Source organism: Carlito syrichta, unplaced genomic scaffold, assembly GCF_000164805.1.
Source record: "Carlito syrichta isolate Samal-C Ts95f unplaced genomic scaffold, Tarsius_syrichta-2.0.1 Scaffold301890, whole genome shotgun sequence".
Lineage (NCBI taxonomy): Eukaryota > Metazoa > Chordata > Mammalia > Primates > Tarsiidae > Carlito > Carlito syrichta.
In genome coordinates, this window is record NW_007245986.1 from 515,929 (window position 1) to 522,123 (window position 6,195).

The 6,195-nt window shown below is 44.1% G+C and overlaps 1 long non-coding RNA gene across 2 annotated transcripts in view; it reads right to left on the reverse strand.

Annotated features, from left to right (window-relative positions):
- Window positions 1-506: 506 nt before the first annotated feature.
- Window positions 507-6,195, reverse strand: part of LOC103257899 — a 17,365-nt gene continuing 11,676 nt past the window's right edge. Inside the window, exons 2-4 of one of the 2 annotated variants that reach the window (XR_504145.1) lie at window positions 2,527-2,673; window positions 1,322-1,460; window positions 507-603 (exon numbers count right to left, since the gene is read on the reverse strand). This is a non-coding gene — a long non-coding RNA (uncharacterized LOC103257899). Of the gene's footprint in view, window positions 604-1,308; window positions 1,461-2,526; window positions 2,674-6,195 lie in introns of both variants that reach the window. The other variant, XR_504146.1, reaches the window with a different exon arrangement.

The following is a 6,195-nucleotide window of genomic DNA, read 5'->3' on the forward strand; positions in this document are numbered from 1 at the left end:
AAGTTGCCCAGGCGGGTCTTGAATCGGCGGGCTCAGGCAATCCACTCACCTCAGCCTCCCAAAGGCACGGGATTACAGGCTGAGCCACCAAGCCCGACTTTCTTTTGTTTTTTTAAGAGACAGAGTCTCACTCTGTCACCCAGGCTGGAGTGTAGTGGTGCAATCATAGCTCACTACAGCCTCGACCTACTGGGTTCAAGCAATCCTCCCGCCTCAGCCTCCTGAGTAGCTGGGACTATAGACGCATGCCACTGTGCCCAGCTAAGTTTTTCTTTTCTTTCTTTTTTTTTTTTTTTTTGTAGAGATAGGGTCTCTAATTGTTACCTAGGTTGGTCTGAAATTCCTGGCCTCAAGAGATCCTCTTGCCTTGGCCTCTCAAACTGCTGGGATTACAGGCATAAGCCTCTGTGCCCAGGTTGGAAATGACATTTCTAAGAGCCTTTTTGACAGGAATCAGGGCAAACAGCATCCTCCCCTACTTACCTTAATCACTATGTTACCTTAATCACTCAGAGGACTCCCTTTCTTCTTTTGTGTGGTCACTCACATGAAAGATCCAGTAGACTCTAAAACACTTTTCAAAGGTGTCCTTCACAATTCAGCCTAGTTAGAGGTTACAAAAAGAAAAAAGATTGCATCTCTATGACCTTTCCCACACACAGCTTGGTGAGCCTCCACTGCAATGAGAGACAGTGGCAGATATTGAGAATGGGGGCCGGGCGCAGAGGCTCAAGCCTGTAATCCCAGCACTTTGGGAGGCCGAGGCAAGAGGACTGCCCGAGTCCAGGGGTTCTACACCAGCCTGGACAACTTGGTGAGACCTTGTCTCTACAATAAATCAAAAATTTGGCCAGGCGTGGTGGCACACGCCTGTAGTTCCAGCTACTTGGAAGACTGAGGGGGAAGGATGGCCTGAGCCCAGCAGGTTGCGGCTACAGTGGCCGTGAGAGTGCCAGCCTGGGCGACAGAGTGAGATTCCAACTCAAAAAAAAGACCAAAAAATAAAAACTGAGAATGGGAAGACAGGAGAAAACACAAGATGTTGCTTGGTTTACATGCAGTTTTTCACAGCATAATGAGAAAAAAAAAGTCTATGATATAACACTTAGACTACTGGTTATTTATTCCTTTGTCCACCTTCACAAGAATGAAAGCTCCATGGCATGACTTCGTTAATGTCTACAACTATCTCTGGCACTTAGCACTTAATAATATTGAAGGAATGCTGGAAGTGCCACATCATTACCAATTTCCCTTCTCTTTTCTACCACCAATTGGGGAACCCTACCAAAACCACTGACAACTTACCAAGCCTTCTCACCTGCCTCACAAGGCCATCCACGACAACAGTGATTCACGTTGGCTCTCTGGATGAGCTTGCTGGGCAAGAAGCATCAGTATAAATAGGCAGATCTTAATGTTGCTCTTGATCAATGACAGGTTTCTGACTGCCCAGGAATCTGCATGTGTAACAAGCACCGCAGGTAACTTGATGCATAATAAAACTTTATGCCATGGAAATTTCCATCATCAGAGAAGTACAATCTCAGAAGCTATTATAAAAATGTTTTATGGGCCGGGCTCGGTGGCTCAGCCTGTAATCCCAGGACTTTGGGAGGCCAAGGTGAGTGGATTGCCTGAGCCTGCGGGTTCGAGACCTGCCTGGGCAACTTGGCAAGACCTCATCTCTACAATAAATCAAAAATCAGCCGGGCGTGGTAGCGTGCGCCTGTAGTTCCAGCTACTTGGAAGGCTGAGGCGGAAGGATCGCCGGAGCCCAGCAGGTCAAGGCTGCGGTGACCGGGAGCGGCCACTGCACTCCAGTCTGGGTGACAGTGAGACGCCAACTAAAAAAAAAAAAAAATGTTTTATGGTAAAATGAAAACATTTCTCTCTCACATGGCTTCCTTAGATTTGATGGAACCTAGATGAAGCACTGGGTAGAAGACAGAGTACTGGCTTGGATTCAAATCCATTTTCATCAACTAGCTATAATCTTGGGTAATTTCCAATTCCGCTATCGGTAAAAATGAGAAGGAGAATGAGAAAAGAAGAGGCCTGACTCTTTTTCTCTAGTACAACTTGAATATTTTAAGACTCTTTCTTCATAGCACAATGAAAAACTAACCAGTAATTAATTGCCCAATTGTCTATTAAGATCTGCCTTCTGCCGGGCTCAGTGGCTCAATCTGTAATCCCGCGCCTTTGGGAGGCTGAGGTGAGTGGATTGCCTGAGCCCGCGGGTTCAAGACCCGCCTGGGCAGCGAGACCTCATCTCTACAATAAATCAAAAAATCAGCCGGGCGTGGTAGCGCATGCCTGTAATTCTGGCTACTCAGAAGGCTGAGGCGGAAGTATCACCAGAGCCCAGCAGGTTGAGGCTGCGGTGGCCGGGAGCGGCCACTGCACTCCAGTCTGGGCTACCGAGTGAGACTCCAACTGAAAAAAAAAAAAAAAAAAGATCTGCGCTCTTCCCCGCTTCTTTGTACTTACTGGGCAAGCCCACCAAAGCCACTGACCACTTACCAAGGCTTTGTAATGGTTTAATAACCATATCCAGGATGCTGATTTGAGCCTTTCCCAATTCTCTGATAACCTCGCTGGAGGTTAACCAGGCAGGGCTAAATATACCTCTTCACCAGTGTAATGGTTTCTGACTGCATTTGACGTCATCTATAGGATAGGGAGAAGGAAAAAACAAATGTAAAACAAAATAGTCAAGGTTTGAGATCTAGCTTTCATTTTATCTTTACAACCTTAGTCAAGTCATTCAGCCAACCACACCATGGACCTGAGATTTCACTCTTGCTAAGCATTCGCATTAGCATCACAATTATGTTCTATATCTGGCAAAAGATGCTGCAAGGTCTACAGTCATTGTTTAATAAGGATTTCTGTCCCCATTAAAATAACTTGAGTGCAGAAGAACCAAATGACTATAGCAAAGTGTCAGTGCTCAGATATGAACGTTTATGCTGATTTTCCTAGTTTCCTTCAAGTCCTTTCCCTCTTTGGACCTCAACATCTCTAGCTTTGAAAAGGAGTTTAGCCAGGTTCAGTGGCTCAGCCTGTAATCCGCACCTTTGGGAGGCTGAGGTGAGTGGATTGCCTGAGCCCATGGGTTCAAGACCCGCCTGGGTAGGTGAGACCTCATCTCTACAATAAATCAAAAAATTAGCCGGGCGTGGTAGTGCGCGCCTGTAGTTCCAGCTACTCGGAAGGCTGAGGCGGAAGGATCGCCGGAGCCCAGCAGGTCGAGGCTGCGGTGGCCAGGAACGGCCACTGCACTTCAGTCTGGGCGACAGAGTGAGACTCCAACTCAAAAAAAAAAAAAAAGAAAGAAAGAAAAAGTAAAGGAGATTAAGCCGGGCTTGGTGGCTCAGTCTGTAATCCCGTGCCTTGGGAGGCTGAGGTGAGTGGACTGCCTGAGCCCGCAGGTTCGAGACCTGCCTGGGCAACTTGGTGAAACCTCATCTCTACAATAAATCAAAAAATGAGCTGGGCGTGGTAGCGCGCACCTGTAATTCCAGCTGCTTGGAAGGCTGAGGCAGAAGGATTGCCGGCGCCCAACAGGTCAAGGCTGCGGTGGCCGGGAGTGGCCACTGCACTCCAGTCTGGGTGACAGTGAGACTCCAACTCAAAAAAAAAAAAAAAAAAGAAAAAAAAAAGAAAAGGAGATTAACTTGACCCCTTAGTGTCCCCTTCTGTGTCTGGCAGTTAATGAACTACATTTAGTCCTGATCAAAACAGCCCTCAAGTGGTGAATGAAACCTTCATCTAGTCATCAGATGGCATCTGGTTCACACTAATGGGGAAAGGTTACAAAACTCTGGGCTCTGGACTAAGCCTTATCATTTACAATCTCAACTCCCACCAGGATTCGCACTACCTTAAGTGAAAAGGAATAATACATTATCTATTTCCTTACCGAGCTGCCTGGGTTATCAAAAGGATCACAAGGAGCTAGGTAAGCCAGCAACTAGGCCCCTATGTCTAAGACTCAATCCCTGGAGAAACAAGGCCCTGAGACAAGAAACAACACAGGATAAGCTGAAGAACCCCAAGGGTCCTTTTTTTCTTTCTAAGGAAGCAGCCTATTGCCTATAAATTTCCCAGTCCTTAGCTGTTTAGCATAAAAAGCAATCCAGAAATCTGGCAATTCAGCAATGGCCTAATGCCAAAGCTATTAATCGTTATCATTAGATGCTGGCAGCACCAGTTAATACTGCTAAGTTTCCTGGTACTCCATGAGATGAAGGCAGTCCTCAATTCCTACCTCAGAAAGACCCAAGGAGCAGTTTCCTGAGGCACATTTTTAACCGTTTCACCCACCACCAGCAAGAAAGTATCTGTTCTCTAATCTACTCATCTATTCTCTACTAAGAAAGCTCTCCCACCATAGGTAGAGATGACTGGTGCTGCCTAGCTGAGGGGAGAGGAAGGCTTTGATAGATTTGAGCCATCTCTTTACTGGAGCAACTAAAGCTACCATTTACTAAGACAAAGATCTGTATACCCACAAGCAGCTGCTGCCACCAGCAATTACTGTACTTACTAAAGCCCAGAGGGACAAGGGTGGGAAAGGAATGTGTATAGGGTCTAACTGGGAAACAAACGGTAAACGTAAACCCTGATCCCGAAATGCCTGCACTAAGGAGCCAGCAATAAAGCGGTAGTTAGTAGTTAGTTCCTTTCTCTAAAGACAGTGATCTTATTTCCACCATTCCCTTCCCTCATCCCATTCAGCTCTTTTCCAAACTAAACTGCTCCAGTTTCCAGTTCCATCATCACCCCCATTTACTCCACTTCTGTTCAGGTCAACAATTTCAAAATGGAAATAGTTTCAATGTTTCTCTAACTCTGAAAGTTACAGATGCACACTGAAAAAAAATCCCAGAACTATATTAGGGAAAGTAAAAATCAGCCAGAATTCCAAAAGAGTTTAAACACTTTGGGGTATGTTCCTCCACCAATTTTCAGGTACATATACAAATATGAATTTATTTTATGAAAATTAGATGAAAGTATACTACTGCTTTATAGTTTTTCAATTAATATACTGTATATCTTTCCAAGTCAAACATTCATCTACGTTTTATTTTTAATAGCTATGTTGCATTATTACATGAATATACCAAAATGTATTTAATAACACCCCTATTCATGAACAAGCTTTTCCATTATTTACTACTGTGAACATGCCCATATTTTAGAATACCTTTAAACATATATTTAAGGGTATAGTCCTAGAAATGAATACAAGCCTTCATTATAAGAGAATTACAAAGAAGAGATAAGACGCGGACTCTATCCTCCAGTTTAAATCAAGGGAGACAGACCCAGATAACATTTACCACTGATGTATTCATGGACAAAGATAAACAAGATTTCAAGGTGCTTCCTAATTGAAACTGCAGTTGTTGCTAACAGAAAAGTTTCAAAAGATACTAAGACAGTAGCCCTAATTAAAAATCCATGTGCTAGAATTCCAAAGAATTATGCTAATGCTATAACCTCAAAGGCATTTCAATGTAATTTTGTTGTTTCTCCTTTATCAAGTCTTAAAGGAAAGAATTATGCAGAAGCTGCTCAGAGAAGTGAATAAAGTGCAGAGCAGTAGATGACACTGGACCTGGGCTTCAATCTCTCTTTCCCCCTACTATTTCCAGTAAATAACAGTGAGCTATACTCATTTTCCTTCAGAAACAAAATGGCTTCTCTCCCTGGGACTCTCATTCCCAGACTGAGGGACGTACATAGTTAGACTGTGGTGGTATTCATGCCAATTTGAAAGATACAAGTAAGAATCAAAATAAACTATTTTTCAGCACCATGATGGATCAGATACAGATGAAATTAAAATGGATGATAAATGTATTTTTAGAACCTATCCAACCAAGTTAATGTGACAAAACAAACGGTCATGTACCACATAATGACATTTCAGTCAACAATGGGCACATAGCCAGGCATACACCTGTAGTTCCAGTTACTTAGAAGGCTGAGGCAGAAGGATCGCCGGAGCCCAGCAAGTCGAGGCTGCAGTGGCCATTAGCGTGCCACTGTACTCCAGCCTGGGCAACAGAGTGAGAGTCTGACTCAAAACAAATCAAATAAAATAAAAATAACTCTACCTTTCTTTTTTTTTTTGAGTTGGAGTCTCACTCGGTTGCCCAGACTGAAGTGCAGTGGCCG